At 36.1% G+C, this 16,933-nt stretch overlaps 1 protein-coding gene across 3 annotated transcripts in view; it reads left to right on the top strand.

The window, feature by feature from the left end:
• Positions 1 to 1,491: 1,491 nt before the first annotated feature.
• otud7a (OTU deubiquitinase 7A) overlaps positions 1,492 to 16,933 on the top strand; it is a 63,742-nt gene continuing 48,300 nt past the window's right edge. The window contains exon 1 of one of the 3 annotated variants that reach the window (XM_083545876.1): positions 1,492 to 1,687. The gene's annotated coding sequence lies outside the window, so the exon portion shown is untranslated. The remainder of the gene's footprint in view (positions 1,688 to 16,933) is intronic. The other 2 variants (XM_083545878.1, XM_083545877.1) reach the window with 2 other exon arrangements.

The following is a 16,933-nucleotide window of genomic DNA, read 5'->3' as shown; positions in this document are numbered from 1 at the left end:
GCCCCCTGTCCAGCACATTGTAAAATTTTTGCTTGCAAAAAAATATGTTTAAACTAATCAGCTAATTAACAGTCCTTTCTGGGTTGTAGTGTACGTGTGTTGGAAATGTATAAATGTTACCTTTGCTGGATAGGGGGTACTCCATTACTTGCAACTTGTTCCTTAAAGTGTTTTAATAATTTATTAATTTATTAACACAAAGTTTGACTTTGTAAAAAATAAAGTGTAATAGGTACAAGTGATTAAGTGAGCAATATTAGTACAGGTAGTAAGAGTGACCAGAAACTGTACAGGTGGTAAAAGTAATTAGAAATGGTTTAGGTGATTGGAGTGAGCAGAAGCGGTACAGGTGGTAATAGTGAGCAGAAAGAGTACAGGGTGATAGGAGTAAGCAGAAATGATACAGGGTGATAGGAGTGAGCAGAAACGGTACAGGTTTTAAAAGTGAGCAGAAACAGTATGGCTTAATAGGAGCGAGCAAAAATAGTATAGAGTGATAGGATTGTGCGGAAGCAGTACAGGTGGTAAAAGTGAGCAGAAACATTTTAAGGTGATAGCAGTAAGCAGAAATGGTACAGGTATTAAAAGTGAGCAGAAATTGTAAAGGGTGATATGAGTGGGCAGAAATGGTACAGGTGGTACTAGTGAGCAAAAAACGTACAGGGTGATATGAGTGAGCAGAAACATATAGGGTGATAGGATAGAATTGAGATAGGAAAGGATTGAGAACAAATAAGGGGATAGGATAGGAATGAGAAGAAACTGTACAGGTGGTAAGACTGAGCAGAAACAGCAAAGGTGGTAAGAGTGTGCAGAAACCATACAGGTGGTAAGAGTGATCAGAAACTGTACAGGTGGTAGGAGTGATCAGAAATTGTACAGGGTGAGAAGCATGCCCAGAAACAGTAGAGGTGGTGAGAGTGAACAGAAACAGTACAGGTGGTAGGTGTGAGCAGAAACAGTACAGGTGGTAAGAATAAACAGAAATGGTAAAGGTAGTAGGAGTGAGCAGGAATAGTAAAGGTAGTAGCAGTGAGCAGGAATGGTTCAGGTGGTAAGAGTGAAGGGAAACAATACAGGTGGTAGGCGTGAGCAGAAACGGTACAAGTGCTAAGAGTTAGCAGAAATGGTGCAGGTGAGCAGAAATGATACAGGTGATAAGAGTGAGCAGAAATGATACAGGTGATAAGAGTGAGCAGAAACGGTACAGGTTAAGAGGCATGAGCAGAAACTCTACAGGTGGTAAGAGTGATCAGAAACTGTACAGGGTAAGAGGCATGACCAGAAACAGTACAGGTGGTGAGAGTAAACAGAAACAGTACAGGTGGTAGAAGTGAGCAGAAACAGTATAGGTGGTAGGAGTGATCAGAAACTGTACAGCTAGTAGTAGTAAGCAGAAACAGTACAAAAGGTTGATGTGACCAGAAATGGTACAGGTGCTAAAAGGTGGCAACGCTTTTAAAGAATGGGCGTGGCTTAACGGCTTCCGTTGACGTCATGGAACCTAGCGGGTGAGTGGGCGTGGCCTTGTCACTGTGCTGCTGCATCGCTGAACAGCATGAAGATGAGGGAGATATAGTGGCTGTTAGACGGGCAAACAGTTTCGGCCTGTTTCTTTAAAAGCCATATCGTCCTGAAGTTTTGCTCAGTCGACGTGAAATGAGGAATAATGAGTGACTAGATGAAGGTAAGACATGTTTGAATCGCGCTGAACGCTAACCGGCTCGTTGAATCACTGCGTATCCAGGGCAGGTGCACCTGTCTTTCCCCCCCTACGTGTTCGCGCTGCTTTCAGTTGCATCTTGCGAATATCGAGGTCGGTTTCCGAGGGTTTTTCTGATGCGGCAGCTCAGGAATTTTTCTGGTGTATTTTTAGAAATGTATGAGGACGCAGTCCGTCTCATTGCCTCGGTAGAATCAGCCGAAAAGCCGTCTCTTTGTCTATTAACGTGTGGCATCACGGATTATCGATGTGGCGTAACGGCGGCTTAAACGTCAAGATCAAGAACAATGCACTTTGCTTTTGCAACATCAGGACTGAACATTGGAATTGTGCTTCATTGTTGTCAGCGATGAATCGCACCAGCTGGGCTTAGAATCCAGTCCGCACTTATTGCACAAGACCAGGATGTGCTCCCGTTTCGCTTTAACGCTTTGCTTTCAGTATGTAGCCCAAATTGGTCTATGTTATAGATGCGTTACAGCCGTCTCTCTGTCAATCCTCTATTAGTTGACTCACAGTTTCCCTATCAGCAACATGAAGGCTACAATACACATCTCATTTATGCTTTGTCAGCGTTGTATGCTGTCTATTTAATACATTTCTGCCTAAAGCCTATGTGAAGTTAACCGGGTTAACGTGCATGTATACATTTATACATGCTATACCTATAATACTGAATACATTTTAGATTACTTAGTATATTATACAATCTATATTACATGCTACTGATCTTTATCTATACTACCAATACCATCTACCATAGCACCTTCTACCAATACTACCAATTATACAACCGCCAGTGTGATCATTAGTGTCTTCCAGTTTCTTTAGTATGTAGCCACATATTTTATAGAAGAAACATGTCAGATTGGCACACTTGCCTTTTTTTTTAAGGGGTTAAAGGTAATGTTAGCCCATGCAAATCCTCACGTTGCTCCATGCAAAGCCTTACCTTCAGCATTGCACTGCCAATATGTGAGAATTACACAGCAATTTCACTAATGTTGCACCACCTATGTTTATTTCACTTAATAAACACTATAGTGTTAATGAAGCCCATTAGATTTTCCATATACCATGGTTCAGCATATGTTTTGGGTTTTTGATGTAAGTAATTTTGATTTGCTACATACTACACATGAAAAACAGTCTGTGCATATAATGTACAGGATGTACCGGAAATGCACGTCGTATGTTAAAGCTATTTGAGTAATACTTAGCATGTTTTAGAGTTGGCCTGGTATATCCTGAGTGAGCCAGGTTCTCTGTGTGTGCAATGATTTAGCCTTCTGAAATTCTGAACCAATTCTGTAGCCACAGCCACAGCCTGCAGTTAGACGTTTATGAATAGATGGCTTAATCACAATCTGTGCTGTATGTTGCACATTGTGAAAAAAACTAAGGATTACAGTTACAAATGCATATTATTTAGTTATTATCGAAACAGTATTCAGCATCATACAGTGCAAGCAGAGCTGTAGTTGTACAAGCAGAATTGTACAAGCAGAACTAGTTGGGTAATGTGCTCTTTACGTGTAGTGAGTTGCATTTTTAATCTTAAAGCCATCTCTTTATTTTTTGTCCATTTATTTAATTGCATTTTACTGACATATTACCAAAAGTTTTTAAAGAAATTGAGGAGATTGACCTGGGTAGCATGGTGATCCTAGGTCCAAGGTTGAACCTTGAGCTTGGGTTGCTGTCTGTATGTTTTCCTTATGTGTGTGTGCACAAAATATTACAGGAGATGGATTGATTACAGTAAATTGCCTGAGTTTGAATGTATGTGTGTGTATGTTGCTGAGCAATGACAAATCTAAGATGTATTCCTAGCTCTGGGATATACTTCACCATGACCATGATCAGGATAAAGTGATAACTGAAGATGAATGAATGTAGAAATGACCTTGACCTAACGGTCTCTGATTTTATCAAACAGCCCGGTGAGACATTTCTGTTCCATGTTGCTGGGGTTCCACTCTGCATTTGTTTTTTTCATTACAGACAGAGATGAGGCGTCAGAAACATTCAGAGACAGATGGAGCAATCAGGGCGAATCAGCAAAGTGGAAACACAGACCAGTGTGGTCACTGTAGGCGTGTGCTTAGCAGAGCAATGGGGGCTGCGCTTGGCTGCTGATCAGTTACTATATGAAATTCAGACACATCATAGACACGTTCAGAAACACTGAGCAATGATGCTTCTATACTGTAGGAGGCTTGTATTTAAACTCATTAAGAAAGTATAAGGATAGAAAGCAAAGAAAGTATAATTTAATGTATTATATATATATATATATATATATATATATATATATATATATATATATATATATATATATATATATATATATATATATATTTAATGTATAATTAAATATAATTAGATTTATAGTTCTTAGGAAAATTGCTCCATACCACCATTAGCATTAAAGGCTATAAAAAACCCATAATTTTAGAATTGTACATGTTGATAAAAAAACTGACATGAAAATACAGAATACACAGCTGAAAATAAAATATCAGAGATGCATGTCACCAATTTATTTATGCATAATTGCAAAATCTGAATGATTGCTGTCTTTTATTTTCACAGCATGTCATGACATTTTTTAACAATACTGCTGCACTCAAATACTCATGTTTTCTCATACACATTGTCTCAAGCTGTGCCATGTCACTGTCTTTGTAATTCTTTTCAAACGTGAAGAGCCTTTAAGAATGTAGTCACAATATTTTTTTAAGCTTTGGTTAAGAAAAATAAAGAATTTCTTTATTGGACAAATCAAGGTTAGAAATAGAACAGAGTATGATTCTCCGGCGTGTATGTGTGCAGATATAAAATGCTCTTTTTCTTTCCTCTCTACATAATAAGTAAAATGTATCATAGCAATGATCAAATATGTTTAAAAGGACCAGCATTGAAAAGGCTGAGCCCATCAAAGGGAGAAACTGTCGCCTCTTTCTTCAGAGAATTCCATTTCCCTCCCACCTCATTCCCGGAAAGTTTAGTCCTCAAGATGAGATGAAATGAGTCAAGTGGCCCACAGCAATCAGTGCTCAATCACTGCATGGTGCTTTGAAGTGCTCCACATCCTCACAGGTGGGAAAGCAATGTTAAGTGGTCTAGGGAGAGGTCACATTCAGGCCAGAATAATGCAGAAGGAGATCGGGATAGTGAACAGGTTAGTGTATGAAAAAAGGGAACTGGGAAGGGGGGGGTCTGGGGTGAGGTAGGGTTTATGTGGGTCATAAATACAAAAGAAAAATGGTGTGGACCCAAATGGATGGATTTGAAACGTTTTAATCACATTAAACCTGCTAGCATGGTGGAACCCCCTCAGTGCTCCAGGGTTCAGAGATTGATCCTTGCATTCGGTCCCCACGTCTACATTGAATTCCTTACTTTCCTTTAGGGGAAGTGGTAGCTCAGTATTTAAGACTCTGTGTTATTGATCGGAAGGTCAGCGGGTTAAAGCTCCCAGATCACCAAGCAGTCACTCTTGGGCCCTTGAGCAAGGCCCTTAACTCTTGGTGCTCCCGGGGTGCAGTATCATTGCTGACCCCATATACAGTGAAAGAATTTCACTGTGCTATAATATATATGTGACAAGAAAAAACAAAAACAAGCCATTAAGGACAATTTTATTACTTTGTTTTCAATCACTTCTTTACACATAAAAACAATTCAATATTGATTTTTTTGAATCAAAATATACACAGTGTTTAAAAAAAAAAGCACGTTGTGAAATAATTTATAAAAATACATCACCCAACCCAACATTCAATTGCCCTAGGCATGTGAAAGTGTACATGTGTGCATGGTGTCTTGAGATGGCATTGCCTTCCATCCAGGGTGTATTCCCACCTCGTGCCCAGTGTTTTTCTGGAAAGATTCTGACCAGCATAAAGTAGTTATTGAACATGAAAGACTTAATGATTCATGCATGAAAATTAAACATATTCTCCAACTGAAGTGTAATACCCCCCTGGCTTGAGTGAAAGAAAGATGCTGATTGAAAGCAATGTAAATTCTATTGACTGTTCAATGCAAAACATTTAGTTTCATATACATTTCATTCTGCTCTACAGATGTGTTTGTGACAGTTTTGTAGAACGCTGTTTTTTCAGTTCTGCCCTGGCATTGTTCTAGTTTCACCAAAAGAGAACCATCAAGATGCGGCAGAGATTCTCCTTCTCCAGGAGGACCTGTCCTCTTTTGTACTACTAGTTTGAGAAGCAGGTATAACATTATTTAAGTATTCAAGAAGCGCCTGTTCTCTTTGCCATGCCAATATTTATACAAGTCCACTTGCATTTTGAAGGGGAAGCATTCTTAGCATTTAGCCATTTTCCATTCTTGCTTGGCAGCTTCATAGCTCATCACATGCCTTCTTTTTAGCTTCTTCTTGTCATGTGATGTTTCATAGCTGTAAATTTTTTAAATTAAGAAATTCCATATTGATTGTACATCATTGTATTAATGCCTTATTTAAATACTCTTTAAACATTTGGTTTCAATTGAGAGTACCGTAATCGTTGACACACGAGACCATTTTTTAGGTTGCAATTAACGGCAAAAAAACTGAACATAGAAAAGAATGATTACTGTGTCATTGTCATTTGAACGGATTTATGTGCATTAGGTGCATTAAGATGCCTATGAGGTGCCCTTAAATGACCCTGAAATGAACTGCCCCGTCCATCTAATTGCAAAGCATTTCATGAAATGTGCTGGAAATCATGGCCTCTCCATTATAATGTGCCATCCACAATTGTACACATAACAGACAAAGTACAACCTTATACAAAATCTGTTGTTTTAAGCTTCTGTTATGTAAAATGCGAAACACAGTGTGAGAGTAACACCTTTGACCAATATATATGAATCCAGTCAACAAATCTCCATGAATTGATGGCTAAATAGGTAATTAGTTTAGATAGATGGCTGAATGAATAAAGTGATAACAGAATAGATGTAATTGTGGGAAATTTAACAAAAGAATGCTTAAGCAATTTTTGCTTACAGTTTTGTTTATTCAAACATCTTAAAATAAAGGTGCATGTAAACCTTATACAGTCTTAATAAACATACACCCTCTTAAACTGGATTTCGATTTAGGTCAGTGTTAGAGATAGATTATACACTAAGCTTGACTTCCCAGAATCTAAATAATATGGTTTATTAATAGTGACATAATAAATGACCAAGGTGAAAGACATTTTAAACGACAAATTGAGCAACCTTTAAAATTTAGATGCAAATTATCAATTTTTTTTTTACATTTATTACTGGCTAAAGTTTGCTTTACAGGCTGTACTCCAAGTTCACATATATTTACAGAATGTATGCAAATTGGGTATATTTTTACCATAGATCTTGTGAAACATAAAAGTATCCCCATTGGAATTACACATGTCTGTTTTTGATTAAGATTAGAACTGTATGTTTAATACGGATAAGAAAAGAACCGATTAATGCAGCTGTTTAATGGATGAGACAAACTTAGTAATAAATAAGTATAATGCTTGGTAGCAAAAAAACTGCTGTTTGAAAAGTGAAATACATTGGAGCTTTTTTTTGCCATTAATATTTGTTCTTCCCACTGAACCTCAACTTGTAAGATGCATTTAAGTCTGTATAGTGTGTGGATGGATGGATGTATTATAGATGTGCACTTGTGGACAATACTTCAAAGATAAATTAAGCATGTTTTAAGTTCTAAGACATGTTTGGGCAAAGGCAGTTTTATTTTGAATGGTTATAAGTTCAATATTGCTGACAAAAAGTGTTTGTATTTTTGTTTTTGCTGTTTATTTGCTTCTATACATATAGGTCGTGACTATACTAAGTGGCAGTGCCCTGTCAGGAATGATGAAGGATGACCATTTATGTTCTCTTTCCAGATTTGTCTTCACAGTTTCTTGCAGTAGCCCCATACTCCAGACAGCATGTTGATGAGGAACAAACACGTCTGCTCCGGAAGTGATGTGTGTGCTGAAACTGCTGTACCTCCTGTTAGTGTGTGTGTGCTTGCATCTTTCTTTCCTCACATCACAGAGCTCCAACTGTGTGTGTTTAGATTCAGTATGGGTGTGTTCTTGTTGCCACACCCTGCCCTCTCGAGATAGAGTTTGCACTCTGTTGTGTTTGCTCTGGTGTCTGGATGAGATATGTGACATTGCCCTGCTTTTCCTGTGAAGGAGGATCCATCTGGCCTACGGACTCTTTTCCTACACACTTCTACTAAACGTTTTATGTTGCTTGAACCAAAAGAAGTATTTGACAGTTTAATATGCTATAAAGGTTTTATATTGCCTTTCAGGTTTAGTTGAATGCTTCAGCTTGTTTTATTTGATATGTTCATTGATAAGGATGTTCTTGCATTTGACAAGATCTAAATTTGGTGTTTTAGATGTAAAACATTTTCAGCCTTGTCACTGAAAAAGGACAAGTGGATGGTGGAAATGGTACACTTTTTTTTCTCAATGCTCCAGGGTCTATGGTTGTGCGAATATTTGCAGGTTCTCTCGATGTCCGTGTTTGTTTCTTTCCACTTCACAAAAACATGCCAGTGGGTGGACTGACTATACTCATTTTCACCTAGGTGCAAATAAGTGTGTGATTATGAGTGTGTATGATGCCCTGCTATGGATGTGCACACAATTTTCCTGGATTAGCTCCAGATCTGGCATGTACTGGTCAGGCAAAAGGTTAACCGAATGTTTGATCTGTAACCCTAGCCTTGCTTTCATAATGACAAACAACATATTTTCTATTAATTGTTAAATAACTGGTAAGCTGATGGATAAATAATTGATCACAACTAAATGTTTATGATCTACAACTAAATGTTTATGATGTATAAACTGCTTTGTAAGCTAAGCTTAGCACTGTTAGTGATAATGCAATAAAGGGAGTACCTCATGGATGCAAGGTCATTTTGCCCCCAATGATTATTTCTTAGGCCAGTAAATTCTTTTAGATCCCCAGATCCCTGTTCCATTGAATACTGTCCTCAGAACAATGTGTTAATTTAAATTCATTAATGAAAGCCATTCATTCATTATTTTCACACACTCTTTTTCCTTTGTCTCTTTTTAAGATTTGATGAGAACTTACTGCTATAGAAACAACCAAGAAAAGAATTAGAATGGACATTCAGAATGGAGCACAGATCATGACTCCCACCGTCAGTGAGATTGTAAAAACGACATTCAAGATGTAATCTTCAGCGGTCTGATTTCCTACAAATTGGCTGCTAGAAGTGACAAATTAAGTAAATACAAAAGGCTGAACCTTTCTTCTCTGTTTTTTTTTTTTTCAGATGTGTAGTCTATCATTTTAAACTCTAATAAGGTTATGTAGGAAGAGTTGTATCGTAATTGATGTTAGAAGAGCTCTCCTGTCACATTGAAGGTCAGGATATTGTTGGGATTTCAAAATAAAATGGCAGGTTTCTTGACCTCATCTCCTCATCACCCGATCGAGCGTCTATGATGGCAGTTATTCCCTAGCTAGCACAGAGTTGTGAAATTCTATTCTTGTATTATTGTGAGTCGTAAATTGATTGCAAATGAAGGTGATAACAGTCGTGTGAAAAAGAAATTACACCCCTCTGTAAATTCTACAACAACAACATGAAAAAAATCATCTGGCCTTTAGCAGGTCTTAGAAGGAGTTAAGTAAAACCTCATATGAATAACACATGACATATTACGCTGTGTGATTATTTGCTTTTACAAAAATCAAGTCGTAATGGACAAACATTTTAAAAGCTTAAAGATTGTTCAATAGCTTGTAGAACCATTTTAAGCAGCAGTAACGTTAAGTAATAATTTTCCATATGACTGTATCAGCCTCTCAGAAATTTTGGTTCATCTTCGTTACAACACTGCTTCAGTTCACTGATGTTTGTAGTCAACTCAACAACATTTGAATGGACCATTGCAACATTTATTTTTTCCAGACATTCTGTTTTAGATTTGCTGGTCTGCTAGGGATCACTGTCCTGTTCTCCAGTTGGCATGACCCAATTTTGGTCATGCTTTAGCAGTCAGACAGATGGTCTCACATTTGACCTTGTCATTCTTTGGTATACAGAGGAGTTCATGGTCTTATTACATCAAGGTCTTATGACTGCAAAACCAACCCCAGTCATCTCCACCACCATGCTTTGCAGTTGGTATGATATGCTGTGCATGGTTTTTGTCAAACGTGGTACATTGTGCATTATGGTCAAATATTTCTACTTCGGTTTTATCTTTTCAGAGGTCCTGTGGTTTGTTCGGATGCAACTTAGCAAACCTCAGCCATGCTGCCATGTTATTTTTAGAGAGGAGAGACTTACTGATGGTAACCCTTTGAAACATTGAACATATTTGTTCAGTCTTTTTCTAATGAAGTTACCATTTCAATGCTAACTGCAGCATGTATTTCAGTTCATAAAACCTTTATGAGTGGTGCGCTGGGTAACATTTAACGATTCCTGTATTAATTTTGAGCTCAGTTGAGCATTGTCTATGTGCAGTCTTTGTTCATGTTTTGTCCTGTGTCAGTGTGGTTTCCTTCATCAGTAGATGGAAACTGCTTTTACATATGATGGTGTGTGGGAAAAAGTTCATGGTGCCCTGCAATAGATTGGATTAAGTGTTTACTGAAGATAAATAGAGGGGTGGATGTATTTTTTAAAACACAAGTTTAGGCATTTTTTATGCTCTGTTTTAATTGAAGGTCATAAGTCCACCAAATGTGTGTACATTCTACAGATGGTAAATGTGCATTGTGGATTAGAGGGGCATTGTTCCTGGAATTGTTATACATTAATATACAATAGGGTGATTCAGTATTTGCTGTACAAGATAAAAATTTATTGAGTTAGTGAGTTTAAAACATCTGACCATACAGGGAGGAATCTATTGTAATACACACACACACACACACACACACACACACACACACACACACACACACACACACACACACACACACACACGTTAATATCTCCAATCATTCTCCATGCTGCATTTGCAGAACTTACTTGCTGATAGCAGGACTCTTAGTTCTAGAAGAATCAGCAATGCAGTTTTTCATGGTTTAGCCAACACAGCATGTGAGCTGTCTTTTTTTTGTGTTGCTCCATTAGTGATCAACTGATTAATGTATATTCACAGCATAAAGTTTTCAGTAGTTTTGAGACTAACATTCTAATGCATGTGGGTTTTTACGGATGCCCATAGCAGGGACCAGTGACAATATCCAGTAAAAGGACTGTGGCTACTTTCAGACTTGTGAAATTACAGGAAAATAATACACCAGAAGGCATAGCATGGTCTTGCCTTATTATAATAATATTTATAAGACTGGACTAAAAGCAAAGAAAAAACTAAAAAACCTAAAGAATCCAGAGTCAAATGCACTAAGCTGAAGAACGTTTTTAAAAGTGAATTCAAACCATTTTTGTTTCGGTTGTGGGTTTTGCAATATGGACTACATACCAAAAGAAATGTTGGCATTAATCACAGTTTAGTTTCACACATCTACATGACATGTCTTGTTCAAGGGCCCAACAATGGCAGCTTGGTTGTGTTACAATTTGAGCTCATGACCTTCTGTCCAACATCTTATCTACTGACAAATCATTTTTTTCTTATAGTCTCTTATATTCCTCCCTTCAATACGTTCTATATGGCTGAATGCATCAAACATTATTCATGGTTGATAATTATTACTCTATTTTATTGTGTCTGTAGACCTAAAGGAGCAGCTGGTGCATACTTGTTACCTTCTGAGGAAACCAAATGTTGAGAAATAGGACAGAAGTGAGCAAGATAGAAAGAAAAAAGAAATAGACCCAGGTCTGGCAGAGCTGCTTTACCCCACTGCTGTGTTCAAATGTGTATAAAGCTCTGACTGTCGCTCTGCCAATCAGCAGAGAGCTGACATCTGAGGCTGTACTGGAGAAGGATTTAAGTGCTTTGCTGTATTGCTAACAATACATTTTACTCATCACACCTCCTTGTGCCATGGCGGATGATTCAGGTAATTCGCTAAACATGATTCATCACATCACATGCAGCTTTGCAGCTCTTTCTTCCATGATGTTTCTGCATGTTCATAATATCTTTCTGCGGTTCATGGTCACAGCAGATGAACCATCAAAGTGTGATTCAGTGAATATGCACCTTATTAGATATAGCCTATTTTAGCTTTATGGTTTGTAGGCAGCATATGTTAGTTTGTGTGTCTGAGTAGGTGTGAACCAGGCTCATGCACGTGTCTGATGCTGCAGCATCGGCACAAGAAGCTGTTAGAAGGATGCCTAGGGATCAGCTGGCCCAGCAAACATACACAGCTGTTTGCAACTGGCATGTGCCAGCACTGACACACAAATAGACCAGTTCACAGTATTAACATGTCTGACACATCACTAGGTGTAATGGTTTGGATGTTGATCTTAAACAGACAGATACTAGTTAGAGCTGAATCTAGACAAAGTTTAAATTTAGAGGAAGCTTGTTTCATTTTTGCCATTTAATTGTTTTTGATACAATTAATCACTGTTACTGGCAAAAGTTTAGAAATTTACATCCAGATTCTTTCATCATGTAAAGAATGAATTATTCATTGAAATTATCTGATCAAAGTTGCAATGTGTCAAATTCCTAATTTAATTGAAAGAAAAGTATGAAAAGTTTACTTCAGGTAATACATTTCATACTACAAAAAAAAATCCTCTGAGTTCAGTCAGTAACAGTCAATCAAGGCCTCAACCGTGGAAGATGGGACATGTGCATTGTAATATTAGTTCTTAATAGCTAGCAAACACAATACAAACTACCCTCCACAAAAATATATGTAATAGCATGTATTTTATTGATAGCATTATTTGCTGGCACACATTAAATATTAGGTTTAACAGAGATTTTAATTAATTACCTACATTTAGTTCAGTTACCCTTCTGAAAAAAAAAAACAGGTTGGTTTTTGAATTGCAGCTAATAATACTATAGTGTTTTTGAGAAAATACCACAACAGTAAACAAAGTAAAAAAAAATAAATTTTGTTCATCTTTTAAACATTTGGCCCATGTGTCACACATTGCAATGAATGCACAATAGCAGAGGCATATACAACTGCTTGCTGAGATTGTTTTATGAAATAAATGGGCATACAAATCCAAACCCGGCTGGCAAGAATCAGTTACAGGTCGTGCAATAGTCAAGTCAAGTCAAGTCAAGTTTATTGTTATAGAATTTTTCACAATGGACATTGTTTTAAAGCAGCTTTAAAGAATGTAATAATTTAAGAATTAAGGTGAATCCTTAAATAGTCTGGTCTTTCTGGCTGTACAAACATTCTATTTAAAAAATACAATGATGTAGTGTTTAACAGTGGAGTACAACATTAAAGTTAAAAGTATTAGGTGATAGAAATATTAATGTAAGGTACAGATAATTAAACCCCAGACTTAGGCACATTAACAGAAAAAACAAACAAATATTTCTTAATATATAGAGTATTTAGGCCCAGTTAATATGCCTAACTAACTAGTGCTGTCTATATTTTGTTTACATATAGGACTAATGTGTTAATCTACAGGTTTATTTTGTCTCCTATAACATTAGGGTGATATTAGGGTCTAGTAAACAGCAAAATGGCTATTTGTGCTATAGTGAGAATAGTGGATACTTGTAGTTTCTTAAGTTTAATGGCTGTTCCTGTGGATAGAAATCTTCCACATGACATCATTGCATCGGATTTCTGTGGATGATGTAGATCTGTTACACAGAGGACAGAGGAAGAAACACATAACATATCCTCTTCCTACTGCTGGCTTCCGGCTCTTTGCATCATTCTTAACTCTGAACGAACACACACACACACACACACACACACACACACACACACACACACACACACACACACAAACATACACACACTCTCCAGTAGCATAGGCCTGCCATTGTGAATGTTGGAGGAGTGAGTGAGTGATTCCTGGGCTAAATAGGCTGTGCTTTCTTACACACTGAATTGAAATTCAGTCATTGAATCTGCCTTTTTTAAGCAGGGGCCTTTAAATACGTATGTTTCTTGCATCTCTTGCTTTGTCAATTGTCTATAGCATTATATATATTTATTATAATTGATACTTTTTTATGTTTCCTTTGTTTAATTTTTACTTCTTATTATATACACTGATTACAGTAAAGTTACATGGTGGAGGCATGTAGTGTAGTGTTTGTATAAGTATGACAGCATTACAGAAATAAGGACATTTATACTTTAGTAATGAATTTGTTTTAATTAATGATTATATGGTTATGTCTCATTTTATGCTAAATCTTCTGGAAAATCTTTAGGCTGTTGTCTTAAATAGCTTACAATTTAATAATAAAAAAGCAGACTGTTATTTTATATTTTGCTGATAAACTGCTAAAAGATTAATTAATCTGAGTAATTAAAACAAACAATTCAGTATTTGCAATAGCACACCAATGTTGTATGTTAAATATTATTTTTAGGAATACAAATTTGGCAGTGTATACCAATATATCCTGAAAGCTACTGCCATAATCGCTCTGCCCCTGCTTTGCATATTTAATGCATTTTAATTTTAATACTGTACTACAGAACTGCAATCCTTTTCACATTATAAGTACTATATTCTTTATGAACATAAAGGAGATTACTGTACTTTTAAAGACTCACTTTCATCCCTGTGGGTCAGTCGCATTTTCCACTCAGGCTTTAAGCAATTTAAGCCACTGGTATATTCCTAAATGCAGGCATATTTTTTCCCCTTTGTGATCAAACACATTCCTGAGAGTACACTGAGGAGGAGGCCTGACCTGCACACAGTCAAGGGCAGGTTGAGAAAAGTTAAAGGAAAACAATGTTTTTAAGGTTGTCCACAGGTTTCCCAGTGCTGTGCTCAAAGGGAGTGTCAGCTCTGATGTTGACTATTTTGAGGTTTTCTGTGTGTGATCAAACAAGGTACATCAGCATGCAAGTAAAGTACATAGACTGTGTTGTGCTGTATATAGATCTTAAGCATTGGGATTTTTTGTCTGCTCTTATTAATGCACTAGACAGAACACTGTGTTCTAGGATGAACCGAGGAGCCAGAGGCTTTGGTTAATGCTAACCCTTTATGCACTCTAAATATAATAATAAAGATTACTTATTTCTTCTACTTAAGATTACATGATTGTTTTTATAGTAGCAACATATTCACAGAGATTTGTATAAAGAAAACTTTACATAATTAAACCAATAATAAATAGATTTTTTTTTAAAATGATTCACAAAAAAAACATACATTTTAATAAGATGTTGAGTATGAGCAGATATTTAAGGAAGGCGATAACACTTGAAAGAAAGTAAGAAAATTAAGACCTTATCGGAACTACCTTCAGCATAACCTACCACAAACTCACTATTTCATTAAATGTAACTTAAAAGGTATGACTTTTTAATTCATAAAATAATTTAATAATTGTCAAATCACTTTAAGACACTTTATAGGATAGTTTCCTATAACATCTTGTTTCATTGTATTTTATTCCTTATATACGAGCAATGTAAGGAAATGAAAATCTAGCTTATAATTCATGTAAATTGTGCTACAGAACTTTATTATAGTCCATTACTTTATTATTACTATGCTGTCACTAATGTTCTCATAAGCCATTATTATAACACGACATGACATGAAGTGACATGCTATTGCTTTGAAAATACCTGTAACTATAACTGCATATATTATTATTTTATCATAATGTAAAATGATAATTTTTCAGTCCAGTAGTCATCTAATTTAGCTTCTTACTGCACCAGTCTTTTAAATTTCTACTACAGTCTTTCTCTCTCTCTCTCTCTCTCTCTCTCTCTCTCTCTCTCTCTCTCTCTCTCTCTCTCTCTCTCTCTCTCTCTCTCTCTCTCTCTCTCTCTCTCTCTCTCTCTCTCTCTCTCTCTCTCTTTCTGTCTACACCACATGAAAATTCACATGCCAATGGTCGGGAAGTGTGCGAGTGGATAATGTGTCGATACTGTAAGTCTGGTGATGAGATTAGCCATTACAGTAAAAGCTCAGACTGTGCAGCCTCTTACTGTCAATTTAAAACCTGATCGTCTGAAACTGTCAGTTTACAAACCTTGCTGTTTTATATATATCTGATATCTTTGTTTTGATATATATATATATATATATATATATATATATATATATATATATATATATATATATATATATATATATATATATATATATAAATGTCTATATTATATGTATATTCTAATTAGGATTATTTTAAGAATCAATTAATCAGACGATTACCCGATTAATTGGATCAAAAATAAAACAAATTTTATTTGACATTTTGCTTATTATAACTACATAAAACCCTCTTTATGTGTACAAGTGTACATTACAAAATGCAAAAGCCACATATTAAGTTTAACTATTTTTCATTTTGACATTTGGGATTTGTCTTTAAAAAAAGAAATTCACTCATGCTGGGTTGTTTCCATCTGTAAAAAAAACAAAAAAAACCCAAAAAAAAAAACAGCATTTGAGTATGCAAGGTGAAGCAATTTGTGTAAATCAACATTCTTAGAATTTTTTTATGATAATTGCAGATGGCAAATTGACAACAATATCAGTATAAAATATAATACAACATTATTTTGACAATTTTTGTTTAGAAAATACACAGACATTTTGTTCTGTTGTAAAGGTATAAGCAATTCTTAATTATAAGCAAATCTTGAATATATAATGAATTTACTTTTGTATAATAATTAAATGATTTATGCATAAATTAAATATACAAACATTGAAAACAAGAATTTGAACGTAGTAAAGCCGCAGTATATCACTTTTGAAAACAGATAAGTTACTGTTGTAGTAGACAAACACTATAAAAAAATAACCGCAGCAAGCTAACAGGCTTGATTAAAAAAAAAGGAAAAAATACGCATTTGTGTACAAATGCATAAGCATTCGCTAAAAACCACAACAGTGACTAAAAATGTAATTGTTTACTGCTGCTGTTATTTCCTTTTTTTAGATTTAGTGTTTGTTCACACCGTTTTAACTTAATCCATCACTATGTCGTGAGGCAGGTGATTGCGCAACCTGATGCTCGTGAGCCACGCGAGAACAGATTCAGTACGACTGTCCCGAATTTTACACAATAGCATTTCATT

This window comes from Silurus aristotelis, assembly GCF_946808225.1.
Source record: "Silurus aristotelis genome assembly, chromosome: 7".
Lineage (NCBI taxonomy): Eukaryota > Metazoa > Chordata > Actinopteri > Siluriformes > Siluridae > Silurus > Silurus aristotelis.
Note: the sequence above shows the minus strand (reverse complement) of the source record. Positions and strands in the feature narration are given on the sequence as shown.